Source organism: Clarias gariepinus, chromosome 2 (genome assembly GCF_024256425.1).
Source record: "Clarias gariepinus isolate MV-2021 ecotype Netherlands chromosome 2, CGAR_prim_01v2, whole genome shotgun sequence".
Lineage (NCBI taxonomy): Eukaryota > Metazoa > Chordata > Actinopteri > Siluriformes > Clariidae > Clarias > Clarias gariepinus.
Window position 1 is genome coordinate 12,776,109 of NC_071101.1, and position 13,292 is coordinate 12,789,400.

The window sequence follows — 13,292 nt, forward strand, 5'->3', positions numbered from 1 at the left end:
ACGTTCAAAACTATACATTAACAATTCATTCTGAAGCATAACACAAATGCTAAACAAACGGCATTAAACATAACGAGCCATTGCTATCAGCTCGGACAAATTAAACAATCGCTCTTCCTACCTTGAAAATGTGATTCGACTGTGCTTACACATCCAATATTGTGAGCGAGAACAAAACATTCTCCAAATGTTCTGAAAAACATGTCGAGTAATCGACATGGAATGAAAATCTTTATTAATAACAATGCGTTCGGGAACGGAACAACCACCAAAATATGCAATTATTACCAGCTCCGACGAATTAAGCAACCAATCTTTTTTTAACAGATCTTAAAGGGTCCTGTTAAAGACCATCAAAAATTGCCACGGCTGACTATCTTTCAAGTCATCCAGGCGGGGTATTGGGTAAAGTTTTCAACTAGCAATGATCGCGCCTCGGATTAACCTCATAAGCTACGATATTGCCTCTGCGCAAGGATAGGGACTGCGGCTCAACGACACATGCCAACATTCACAAAAGAGACAGTCCAGGATGGTAAACACAAAACTACATGGCTCAGGTGGTAACATGTCAATCACTCATGAAATCATTCGACTGAGCTTAGACTTTCAATATTGTTACCGATAACAAAACATTTAGCAAATCTTCTGAAAAACATACATGGAGTAACCTACGTGGAATGAAATAGAAATAAAATGTTTCCGCTCCAGTAGCAAAAGGGGCGTGGCTAAACACGACAGGCACATCTGGAGACGAAATTGGTGGTACCCTTCCACTGACCGAAGAAGAGCCCACAATGCTAACGGAGGTCACTTGAAATCGAAATGATATAAATAATTTAATGAACAAAGAGTGATGTTATTCAGACATTGCGTTTGAACTGTGTTTCAACTAAAGACAATGAAATATTGTCAGAACATGTGCATGGGAGCCTAGAAAAGATAGAACATAATTTCACCATAGGCACATGTTGAATTAGTGTGTTTTGCAACTAGCATATCATACGCATTCATGAAACAAACCTGAAAAATAGATAGCTGCACTGTCTACATTTATCAACGCGTTCTGAAACGAAACACCTTGAAGTGCGCTGACAAATTAAGCAACCAATCTTCCTTTAACAGATCTTAAAGGGTCTCGTCAGAGACCAACAAAAATTGCCACGGCTGACTATCTTTCAAGTCATCCAGGCGGGGTATTGGGTAATGTTTTCAACTAGCAATGATCGCGCCTCGGATTAACCTCATAAGCTACGATATTGCCTCTGCGAAAGAATAAAGATCGCGGCCGCGACGACACGTGCCCACATTCACAAAAGTGACACTCCGGGATGGTAACACAAAACCACATAGCTCAAGCGGTAATATGCCAATCACTCATAAAATCATTCGACTCATAGCTCAAGCTTAGACTTTCAATATTGAGACCAATACTTTTCAAACATGTCGAGTATGATACATGGAATGGAATAGAAATAAATCTATTCCTATTTAGCTGTTCCAGCATGAAGGAGCGCAGGTAAAAACACCTGTGGACGAATTTGGTTGTACACTTCCACTGAATGAAGACAAACCCACAATGCCCAGTAAAGTCACAGGTACACCTGTGCACACATTTCGTGGTACCTTTCCAATGAACGTAGAAAACCCCACAATGCTCACTGAAATCACTTGAAATAATTGAATGAACCAAGTAATGGAAATTAGACATTGCTTTTGAATTTTGATACGACTGACAAATTTCAACAATGAAAACTGCTCGGACACCTTGCTTGGTATACGCCCAGGGAAAAAGGTCGATAATTTGACCAGAAGGACATGTTCAATTGTAGCGTGTTTTGCAATTGGCATCACAGGTGTGCATGCTCAATCTTGTAATCATTTAGACAGCCATTTTACATGATTAAAAAGTCCCATGCCGTAGGAGAAAAATTAAATTCACGTTGAACGGAAAGCTCATACGAACGGAAACAGCTACCAACGACGTCCAGAAGTTCAAGGTGATCTTCAAGCTTAAGCCTCTGTACGTTTACATTCGCAAAAAAAATTTTTTTTAAAGAAACATCATTGTAACGACCGTGAAACGAGAAGGAGGCGCGTTTATGTTCTGGGACTGCTTTGCTGCGTCTGGCACGGATCGTGTTGGATCTTCAGCGAGTACGTTCAAAACTATACATTAACAATTCATTCTGAAGCAAAACACAAATGCTAAACAAACGGCATTAAACATAACGAGCCATTGCTATCAGCTCAGACAAATTAAACAATCGCTCTTCCTACCTTGAAAATGTGATTCGACTGTGCTTACACATCCAATATTGTGAGCGAGAACAAAACATTCTCCAAATGTTCTGAAAAACATGTCGAGTAATCGACATGGAATGAAAATCTTTATTAATAACAATGCGTTCGGGAACGGAACAACCACCAAAATATGCAATTATTACCAGCTCCGACGAATTAAGCAACCAATCTTTTTTTAACAGATCTTAAAGGGTCCTGTTAAAGACCATCAAAAATTGCCACGGCTGACTATCTTTCAAGTCATCCAGGCGGGGTATTGGGTAAAGTTTTCAACTAGCAATGATCGCGCCTCGGATTAACCTCATAAGCTACGATATTGCCTCTGCGCAAGGATAGGGACTGTGGCTCAACGACACATGCCAACATTCACAAAAGAGACAGTCCAGGATGGTAAACACAAAACTACATGGCTCAGGTGGTAACATGTCAATCACTCATGAAATCATTCGACTGAGCTTAGACTTTCAATATTGTTACCGATAACAAAACATTTAGCAAATCTTCTGAAAAACATACATGGAGTAACCTACGTGGAATGAAATAGAAATAAAATGTTTCCGCTCCAGTAGCAAAAGGGGCGTGGCTAAACACGACAGGCACATCTGGAGACGAAATTGGTGGTACCCTTCCACTGACCGAAGAAGAGCCCACAATGCTAACGGAGGTCACTTGAAATCGAAATGCTATAAATAATTTAATGAACAAAGAGTGATGTTATTCAGACATTGCGTTTGAACTGTGTTTCAACTAAAGACAATGAAATATTGTCAGAACATGTGCATGGGAGCCTAGAAAAGATAGAACATAATTTCACCATAGGCACATGTTGAATTAGTGTGTTTTGCAACTAGCATATCATACGCATTCATGAAACAAACCTGAAAAAGAGGTAGCTGCACTGTCTACATTTATCAACGCGTTCTGAAACGAAACACTTTGAAGTGCGCTGACAAATTAAGCAACCAATCTTCCTTTAACAGATCTTAAAGGGTCTCGTCAGAGACCAACAAAAATTGCCACGGCTGACTATCTTTCAAGTCATCCAGGCGGGGTATTGGGTAAAGTTTTCAACTAGCAATGATCGCGCCTCGGATTAACCTCATAAGCTACGATATTGCCTCTGCGAAAGAATAAAGATCGCGGCCGCGACGACACGTGCCCACATTCACAAAAGTGACACTCCGGGATGGTAACACAAAACCACATAGCTCAAGCGGTAATATGCCAATCACTCATAAAATCATTCGACTCATAGCTCAAGCTTAGACTTTCAATATTGAGACCAATACTTTTCAAACATGTCGAGTATGATACATGGAATGGAATAGAAATAAATCTATTCCTATTTAGCTGTTCCAGCATGAAGGAGCGCAGGTAAAAACACCTGTGGACGAATTTGGTTGTACACTTCCACTGAATGAAGACAAACCCACAATGCCCAGTAAAGTCACAGGTACACCTGTGCACACATTTCGTGGTACCTTTCCAATGAACGTAGAAAACCCCACAATGCTCACTGAAATCACTTGAAATAATTGAATGAACCAAGTAATGGAAATTAGACATTGCTTTTGAATTTTGATACGACTGACAAATTTCAACAATGAAAACTGCTCGGACACCTTGCTTGGTATACGCCCAGGGAAAAAGGTCGATAATTTGACCAGAAGGACATGTTCAATTGTAGCGTGTTTTGCAATTGGCATCACAGGTGTGCATGCTCAATCTTGTAATCATTTAGACAGCCATTTTACATGATTAAAAAGTCCCATGCCGTAGGAGAAAAATTAAATTCACGTTGAACGGAAAGCTCATACGAACGGAAACAGCTACCAACGACGTCCAGAAGTTCAAGGTGATCTTCAAGCTTAAGCCTCTGTACGTTTACATTCGCAAAAAAATTTTTTTTTAAAGAAACATCATTGTAACGACCGTGAAACGAGAAGGAGGCGCGTTTATGTTCTGGGACTGCTTTGCTGCGTCTGGCACGGATCGTGTTGGATCTTCAGCGAGTACGTTCAAAACTATACATTAACAATTCATTCTGAAGCATAACACAAATGCTAAACAAACGGCATTAAACATAACGAGCCATTGCTATCAGCTCGGACAAATTAAACAATCGCTCTTCCTACCTTGAAAATGTGATTCGACTGTGCTTACACATCCAATATTGTGAGCGAGAACAAAACATTCTCCAAATGTTCTGAAAAACATGTCGAGTAATCGACATGGAATGAAAATCTTTATTAATAACAATGCGTTCGGGAACGGAACAACCACCAAAATATGCAATTATTACCAGCTCCGACGAATTAAGCAACCAATCTTTTTTTAACAGATCTTAAAGGGTCCTGTTAAAGACCATCAAAAATTGCCACGGCTGACTATCTTTCAAGTCATCCAGGCGGGGTATTGGGTAAAGTTTTCAACTAGCAATGATCGCGCCTCGGATTAACCTCATAAGCTACGATATTGCCTCTGCGCAAGGATAGGGACTGCGGCTCAACGACACATGCCAACATTCACAAAAGAGACAGTCCAGGATGGTAAACACAAAACTACATGGCTCAGGTGGTAACATGTCAATCACTCATGAAATCATTCGACTGAGCTTAGACTTTCAATATTGTTACCGATAACAAAACATTTAGCAAATCTTCTGAAAAACATACATGGAGTAACCTACGTGGAATGAAATAGAAATAAAATGTTTCCGCTCCAGTAGCAAAAGGGGCGTGGCTAAACACGACAGGCACATCTGGAGACGAAATTGGTGGTACCCTTCCACTGACCGAATAAGAGCCCACAATGCTAACGGAGGTCACTTGAAATCGAAATGATATAAATAATTTAATGAACAAAGAGTGATGTTATTCAGACATTGCGTTTGAACTGTGTTTCAACTAAAGACAATGAAATATTGTCAGAACATGTGCATGGGAGCCTAGAAAAGATAGAACATAATTTCACCATAGGCACATGTTGAATTAGTGTGTTTTGCAACTAGCATATCATACGCATTCATGAAACAAACCTGAAAAATAGATAGCTGCACTGTCTACATTTATCAACGCGTTCTGAAACGAAACACCTTGAAGTGCGCTGACAAATTAAGCAACCAATCTTCCTTTAACAGATCTTAAAGGGTCTCGTCAGAGACCAACAAAAATTGCCACGGCTGACTATCTTTCAAGTCATCCAGGCGGGGTATTGGGTAATGTTTTCAACTAGCAATGATCGCGCCTCGGATTAACCTCATAAGCTACGATATTGCCTCTGCGAAAGAATAAAGATCGCGGCCGCGACGACACGTGCCCACATTCACAAAAGTGACACTCCGGGATGGTAACACAAAACCACATAGCTCAAGCGGTAATATGCCAATCACTCATAAAATCATTCGACTCATAGCTCAAGCTTAGACTTTCAATATTGAGACCAATACTTTTCAAACATGTCGAGTATGATACATGGAATGGAATAGAAATAAATCTATTCCTATTTAGCTGTTCCAGCATGAAGGAGCGCAGGTAAAAACACCTGTGGACGAATTTGGTTGTACACTTCCACTGAATGAAGACAAACCCACAATGCCCAGTAAAGTCACAGGTACACCTGTGCACACATTTCGTGGTACCTTTCCAATGAACGTAGAAAACCCCACAATGCTCACTGAAATCACTTGAAATAATTGAATGAACCAAGTAATGGAAATTAGACATTGCTTTTGAATTTTGATACGACTGACAAATTTCAACAATGAAAACTGCTCGGACACCTTGCTTGGTATACGCCCAGGGAAAAAGGTCGATAATTTGACCAGAAGGACATGTTCAATTGTAGCGTGTTTTGCAATTGGCATCACAGGTGTGCATGCTCAATCTTGTAATCATTTAGACAGCCATTTTACATGATTAAAAAGTCCCATGCCGTAGGAGAAAAATTAAATTCACGTTGAACGGAAAGCTCATACGAACGGAAACAGCTACCAACGACGTCCAGAAGTTCAAGGTGATCTTCAAGCTTAAGCCTCTGTACGTTTACATTCGCAAAAAAAATTTTTTTTAAAGAAACATCATTGTAACGACCGTGAAACGAGAAGGAGGCGCGTTTATGTTCTGGGACTGCTTTGCTGCGTCTGGCACGGATCGTGTTGGATCTTCAGCGAGTACGTTCAAAACTATACATTAACAATTCATTCTGAAGCAAAACACAAATGCTAAACAAACGGCATTAAACATAACGAGCCATTGCTATCAGCTCGGACAAATTAAACAATCGCTCTTCCTACCTTGAAAATGTGATTCGACTGTGCTTACACATCCAATATTGTGAGCGAGAACAAAACATTCTCCAAATGTTCTGAAAAACATGTCGAGTAATCGACATGGAATGAAAATCTTTATTAATAACAATGCGTTCGGGAACGGAACAACCACCAAAATATGCAATTATTACCAGCTCCGACGAATTAAGCAACCAATCTTTTTTTAACAGATCTTAAAGGGTCCTGTTAAAGACCATCAAAAATTGCCACGGCTGACTATCTTTCAAGTCATCCAGGCGGGGTATTGGGTAAAGTTTTCAACTAGCAATGATCGCGCCTCGGATTAACCTCATAAGCTACGATATTGCCTCTGCGCAAGGATAGGGACTGCGGCTCAACGACACATGCCAACATTCACAAAAGAGACAGTCCAGGATGGTAAACACAAAACTACATGGCTCAGGTGGTAACATGTCAATCACTCATGAAATCATTCGACTGAGCTTAGACTTTCAATATTGTTACCGATAACAAAACATTTAGCAAATCTTCTGAAAAACATACATGGAGTAACCTACGTGGAATGAAATAGAAATAAAATGTTTCCGCTCCAGTAGCAAAAGGGGCGTGGCTAAACACGACAGGCACATCTGGAGACGAAATTGGTGGTACCCTTCCACTGACCGAAGAAGGGCCCACAATGCTAACGGAGGTCACTTGAAATCGAAATGCTATAAATAATTTAATGAACAAAGAGTGATGTTATTCAGACATTGCGTTTGAACTGTGTTTCAACTAAAGACAATGAAATATTGTCAGAACATGTGCATGGGAGCCTAGAAAATATAGAACATAATTTCACCATAGGCACATGTTGAATTAGTGTGTTTTGCAACTAGCATATCATACGCATTCATGAAACAAACCTGAAAAATAGATAGCTGCACTATCTACATTTATCAACGCGTTCTGAAACGAAACACCTTGAAGTGCGCTGACAAATTAAGCAATCAATCTTCCTTTAACAGATCTTAAAAGGTCTCGTCAGAAACCAACAAAAATTGCCACGGCTGACTATCTTTCAAGTCATCCAGGCGGGGTATTGGGTAAAGTTTTCAACTAGCAATGATCGCGCCTCGGATTAACCTCATAAGCTACGATATTGCCTCTGCGAAAGAATAAAGATCGCGGCCGCGACGACACGTGCCCACATTCACAAAAGTGACACTCCGGGATGGTAACACAAAACCACATAGCTCAGCGGTAATATGCCAATCACTCATAAAATCATTCGACTCATAGCTCAAGCTTAGACTTTCAATATTGAGACCAATACTTTTCAAACATGTCGAGTATGATACATGGAATGAAATAGAAATAAATCTCTTCCTATTCAGTTGTCCCAGCATGAAGGAGCGGAGGTAAAAACACCTGTGGACGAATTTGGTTGTACACTTCCACTGAATGAAGACAAACCCACAATGCCCAGTGAAGTCACAGGTACACCTGTGCACACATTTCGTGGTAACTTTCCAATGAACGTAGAAAACCCCACAATGCTCACTTGAAATCACTTGAAATAATTGAATGAACCAAGTAATGGAAATTAGACATTGCTTTTGAATTTTGATACGACTGACAAATTTCAACAATGAAAACTGCTCGGACACCTTGCTTGGTATACGCCCAGGGAAAAAGGTCGATAATTTGACCAGAAGGACATGTTCAATTGTAGCGTGTTTTGCAATTGGCATCACAGGTGTGCATGCTCAATCTTGTAATCATTTAGACAGCCATTTTACATGATTAAAAAGTCCCATGCCGTAGGAGAAAAATTAAATTCACGTTGAACGGAAAGCTCATACGAACGGAAACAGCTACCAACGACGTCCAGAAGTTCAAGGTGATCTTCAAGCTTAAGCCTCTGTACGTTTACATTCGCAAAAAAATGTTTTTTTAAAGAAACATCATTGTAACGACCGTGAAACGAGAAGGAGGCGCGTTTATGTTCTGGGACTGCTTTGCTGCGTCTGGCACGGATCGTGTTGGATCTTCAGCGAGTACGTTCAAAACTATACATTAACAATTCGTTCTGAAGCATAACACAAATGCTAAACAAACGGCATTAAACATAACGAGCCATTGCTATCAGCTCGGACAAATTAAACAATCGCTCTTCCTACCTTGAAAATGTGATTCGACTGTGCTTACACATCCAATATTGTGAGCGAGAACAAAACATTCTCCAAATGTTCTGAAAAACATGTCGAGTAATCGACATGGAATGAAAATCTTTATTAATAACAATGCGTTCGGGAACGGAACAACCACCAAAACATGCAATTATTACCAGCTACGACGAATTAAGCAACCAATCTTTTTTTAACAGATCTTAAAGGGTCCTGTTAAAGACCATCAAAAATTGCCACGGCTGACTATCTTTCAAGTCATCCAGGCGGGGTATTGGGTAAAGTTTTCAACTAGCAATGATCGCGCCTCGGATTAACCTCATAAGCTACGATATTGCCTCTGCGCAAGGATAGGGACTGTGGCTCAACGACACATGCCAACATTCACAAAAGAGACAGTCCAGGATGGTAAACACAAAACTACATGGCTCAGGTGGTAACATGTCAATCACTCATGAAATCATTCGACTGAGCTTAGACTTTCAATATTGTTACCGATAACAAAACATTTAGCAAATCTTCTGAAAAACATACATGGAGTAACCTACGTGGAATGAAATAGAAATAAAATGTTTCCGCTCCAGTAGCAAAAGGGGCGTGGCTAAACACGACAGGCACATCTGGAGACGAAATTGGTGGTACCCTTCCACTGACCGAAGAAGAGCCCACAATGCTAACGGAGGTCACTTGAAATCGAAATGCTATAAATAATTTAATGAACAAAGAGTGATGTTATTCAGACATTGCGTTTGAACTGTGTTTCAACTAAAGACAATGAAATATTGTCAGAACATGTGCATGGGAGCCTAGAAAAGATAGAACATAATTTCACCATAGGCACATGTTGAATTAGTGTGTTTTGCAACTAGCATATCATACGCATTCATGAAACAAACCTGAAAAAGAGGTAGCTGCACTGTCTACATTTATCAACGCGTTCTGAAACGAAACACCTTGAAGTGCGCTGACAAATTAAGCAACCAATCTTCCTTTAACAGATCTTAAAGGGTCTCGTCAGAGACCATCAAAAATTGCCACGGCTGACTATCTTTCAAGTCATCCAGGCGGGGTATTGGGTAAAGTTTTCAACTAGCAATGATCGCGCCTCGGATTAACCTCATAAGCTACGATATTGCCTCTGCGAAAGAATAAAGATCGCGGCCGCAACGACACGTGCCCACATTCACAAAAGTGACACTCCGGGATGGTAACACAAAACCACATAGCTCAAGCGGTAATATGCCAATCACTCATAAAATTATTCGACTCATAGCTCAAGCTTAGACTTTCAATATTGAGACCAATACTTTTCAAACATGTCGAGTATGATACATGGAATGGAATAGAAATAAATCTCTTCCTATTTAGCTGTTCCAGCATGAAGGAGCGCAGGTAAAAACACCTGTGGACGAATTTGGTTGTACACTTCCACTGAATGAAGACAAACCCACAATGCCCAGTGAAGTCACAGGTACACCTGTGCACACATTTCGTGGTACCTTTCCAATGAACGTAGAAAACCCCACAATGCTCACTGAAATCACTTGAAATAATTGAATGAACCAAGTAATGGAAATTAGACATTGCTTTTGAATTTTGATACGACTGACAAATTTCAACAATGAAAACTGCTCGGACACCTTGCTTGGTATACGCCCAGGGAAAAAGGTCGATAATTTGACCAGAAGGACATGTTCAATTGTAGCGTGTTTTGCAATTGGCATCACAGGTGTGCATGCTCAATCTTGTAATCATTTAGACAGCCATTTTACATGATTAAAAAGTCCCATGCCGTAGGAGAAAAATTAAATTCACGTTGAACGGAAAGCTCATACGAACGGAAACAGCTACCAACGACGTCCAGAAGTTCAAGGTGATCTTCAAGCTTAAGCCTCTGTACGTTTACATTCGCAAAAAAATTTTTTTTTAAAGAAACATCATTGTAACGACCGTGAAACGAGAAGGAGGCGCGTTTATGTTCTGGGACTGCTTTGCTGCGTCTGGCACGGATCGTGTTGGATCATCAGCGAGTACGTTCAAAACTATACATTAACAATTCGTTTTGAAGCATAACACAAATGCTAAACAAACGGCATTAAACATAACGAGCCATTGCTATCAGCTCGGACAAATTAAACAATCGCTCTTCCTACCTTGAAAATGTGATTCGACTGTGCTTACACATCCAATATTGTGACCGAGAACAAAACATTCTCCAAATGTTCTGAAAAACATGTCGAGTAATCGACATGGAATGAAAATCTTTATTAATAACAATGCGTTCGGGAACGGAACAACCACCAAAATATGCAATTATTACCAGCTCCGACGAATTAAGCAACCAATCTTTTTTTAACAGATCTTAAAGGGTCCTGTTAAAGACCATCAAAAATTGCCACGGCTGACTATCTTTCAAGTCATCCAGGCGGGGTATTGGGTAAAGTTTTCAACTAGCAATGATCGCGCCTCGGATTAACCTCATAAGCTACGATATTGCCTCTGCGCAAGGATAGGGACTGTGGCTCAACGACACATGCCAACATTCACAAAAGAGACAGTCCAGGATGGTAAACACAAAACTACATGGCTCAGGTGGTAACATGTCAATCACTCATGAAATCATTCGACTGAGCTTAGACTTTCAATATTGTTACCGATAACAAAACATTTAGCAAATCTTCTGAAAAACATACATGGAGTAACCTACGTGGAATGAAATAGAAATAAAATGTTTCCGCTCCAGTAGCAAAAGGGGCGTGGCTAAACACGACAAGCACATCTGGAGACGAAATTGGTGGTACCCTTCCACTGACCGAAGAAGAGCCCACAATGCTAACGGAGGTCACTTGAAATCGAAATGCTATAAATAATTTAATGAACAAAGAGTGATGTTATTCAGACATTGCGTTTGAACTGTGTTTCAACTAAAGACAATGAAATATTGTCAGAACATGTGCATGGGAGCCTAGAAAAGATAGAACATAATTTCACCATAGGCACATGTTGAATTAGTGTGTTTTGCAACTAGCATATCATACGCATTCATGAAACAAACCTGAAAAAGAGGTAGCTGCACTGTCTACATTTATCAACGCGTTCTGAAACGAAACACCTTGAAGTGCGCTGACAAATTAAGCAACCAATCTTCCTTTAACAGATCTTAAAGGGTCTCGTCAGAGACCATCAAAAATTGCCACGGCTGACTATCTTTCAAGTCATCCAGGCGGGGTATTGGGTAAAGTTTTCAACTAGCAATGATCGCGCCTCGGATTAACCTCATAAGCTACGATATTGCCTCTGCGAAAGAATAAAGATCGCGGCCGCAACGACACGTGCCCACATTCACAAAAGTGACACTCCGGGATGGTAACACAAAACCACATAGCTCAAGCGGTAATATGCCAATCACTCATAAAATCATTCGACTCATAGCTCAAGCTTAGACTTTCAATATTGAGACCAATACTTTTCAAACATGTCGAGTATGATACATGGAATGGAATAGAAATAAGTCTCTTCCTATTTAGCTGTTCCAGCATGAAGGAGCGGAGGTAAAAACACCTGTGGACGAATTTGGTTGTACACTTCCACTGAATGAAGACAAACCCACAATGCCCAGTAAAGTCACAGGTACACCTGTGCACACATTTCGTGGTACCTTTCCAATGAACGTAGAAAACCCCACAATGCTCACTGAAATCACTTGAAATAATTGAATGAACCAAGTAATGGAAATTAGACATTGCTTTTGAATTTTGATACGACTGACAAATTTCAACAATGAAAACTGCTCGGACACCTTGCTTGGTATACGCCCAGGGAAAAAGGTCGATAATTTGACCAGAAGGACATGTTCAATTGTAGCGTGTTTTGCAATTGGCATCACAGGTGTGCATGCTCAATCTTGTAATCATTTAGACAGCCATTTTACATGATTAAAAAGTCCCATGCCGTAGGAGAAAAATTAAATTCACGTTGAACGGAAAGCCCATACGAACGGAAACAGCTACCAACGACGTCCAGAAGTTCAAGGTGATCTTCAAGCTTAAGCCTCTGTACGTTTACATTCGCAAAAAAATGTTTTTTTAAAGAAACATCATTGTAACGACCGTGAAACGAGAAGGAGGCGCGTTTATGTTCTGGGACTGCTTTGCTGCGTCTGGCACGGATCGTGTTGGATCTTCAGCGAGTACGTTCAAAACTATACATTAACAATTCGTTTTGAAGCATAACACAAATGCTAAACAAACGGCATTAAACATAACGAGCCATTGCTATCAGCTCGGACAAATTAAACAATCGCTCTTCCTACCTTGAAAATGTGATTCGACTGTGCTTACACATCCAATATTGTGACCGAGAACAAAACATTCTCCAAATGTTCTGAAAAACATGTCGAGTAATCGACATGGAATGAAAATCTTTATTAATAACAATGCGTTCGGGAACGGAACAACCACCAAAATATGCAATTATTACCAGCTCCGACGAATTAAGCAACCAATCTTTTTTTAACAGATCTTAAAGGG

General features: G+C 40.2%; 12 non-coding genes across 12 annotated transcripts; all 12 read right to left on the reverse strand.

Moving 5' to 3' along the window:
- Positions 1 to 338: 338 nt before the first annotated feature.
- LOC128518225 (U4 spliceosomal RNA) lies at positions 339 to 479 on the reverse strand. The gene has a single exon (XR_008357683.1). It is a non-coding gene; the product is annotated as a U4 spliceosomal RNA (small nuclear RNA).
- Positions 480 to 1,136: 657 nt separating this feature from the next.
- On the reverse strand, positions 1,137 to 1,277 carry LOC128518140 (U4 spliceosomal RNA). Its single transcript, XR_008357601.1, has one exon. It is a non-coding gene; the product is annotated as a U4 spliceosomal RNA (small nuclear RNA).
- Positions 1,278 to 2,497: 1,220 nt separating this feature from the next.
- On the reverse strand, positions 2,498 to 2,638 carry LOC128518226 (U4 spliceosomal RNA). The gene has a single exon (XR_008357684.1). It is a non-coding gene; the product is annotated as a U4 spliceosomal RNA (small nuclear RNA).
- A 657-nt stretch (positions 2,639 to 3,295) lies between these two features.
- Positions 3,296 to 3,436, reverse strand: LOC128518122 (U4 spliceosomal RNA). The gene has a single exon (XR_008357584.1). It is a non-coding gene; the product is annotated as a U4 spliceosomal RNA (small nuclear RNA).
- Positions 3,437 to 4,656: 1,220 nt separating this feature from the next.
- Positions 4,657 to 4,797, reverse strand: LOC128518227 (U4 spliceosomal RNA). Its single transcript, XR_008357685.1, has one exon. It is a non-coding gene; the product is annotated as a U4 spliceosomal RNA (small nuclear RNA).
- A 657-nt stretch (positions 4,798 to 5,454) lies between these two features.
- Positions 5,455 to 5,595, reverse strand: LOC128518141 (U4 spliceosomal RNA). Its single transcript, XR_008357602.1, has one exon. It is a non-coding gene; the product is annotated as a U4 spliceosomal RNA (small nuclear RNA).
- Positions 5,596 to 6,815: 1,220 nt separating this feature from the next.
- LOC128518228 (U4 spliceosomal RNA) lies at positions 6,816 to 6,956 on the reverse strand. Its single transcript, XR_008357686.1, has one exon. It is a non-coding gene; the product is annotated as a U4 spliceosomal RNA (small nuclear RNA).
- Positions 6,957 to 7,613: 657 nt separating this feature from the next.
- On the reverse strand, positions 7,614 to 7,754 carry LOC128518134 (U4 spliceosomal RNA). Its single transcript, XR_008357595.1, has one exon. It is a non-coding gene; the product is annotated as a U4 spliceosomal RNA (small nuclear RNA).
- A 1,220-nt stretch (positions 7,755 to 8,974) lies between these two features.
- Positions 8,975 to 9,115, reverse strand: LOC128518229 (U4 spliceosomal RNA). The gene has a single exon (XR_008357687.1). It is a non-coding gene; the product is annotated as a U4 spliceosomal RNA (small nuclear RNA).
- A 657-nt stretch (positions 9,116 to 9,772) lies between these two features.
- On the reverse strand, positions 9,773 to 9,913 carry LOC128518107 (U4 spliceosomal RNA). Its single transcript, XR_008357569.1, has one exon. It is a non-coding gene; the product is annotated as a U4 spliceosomal RNA (small nuclear RNA).
- Positions 9,914 to 11,133: 1,220 nt separating this feature from the next.
- LOC128518230 (U4 spliceosomal RNA) lies at positions 11,134 to 11,274 on the reverse strand. The gene has a single exon (XR_008357688.1). It is a non-coding gene; the product is annotated as a U4 spliceosomal RNA (small nuclear RNA).
- Positions 11,275 to 11,931: 657 nt separating this feature from the next.
- LOC128518108 (U4 spliceosomal RNA) lies at positions 11,932 to 12,072 on the reverse strand. Its single transcript, XR_008357570.1, has one exon. It is a non-coding gene; the product is annotated as a U4 spliceosomal RNA (small nuclear RNA).
- Between the last annotated feature and the right edge of the window lie 1,220 nt (positions 12,073 to 13,292).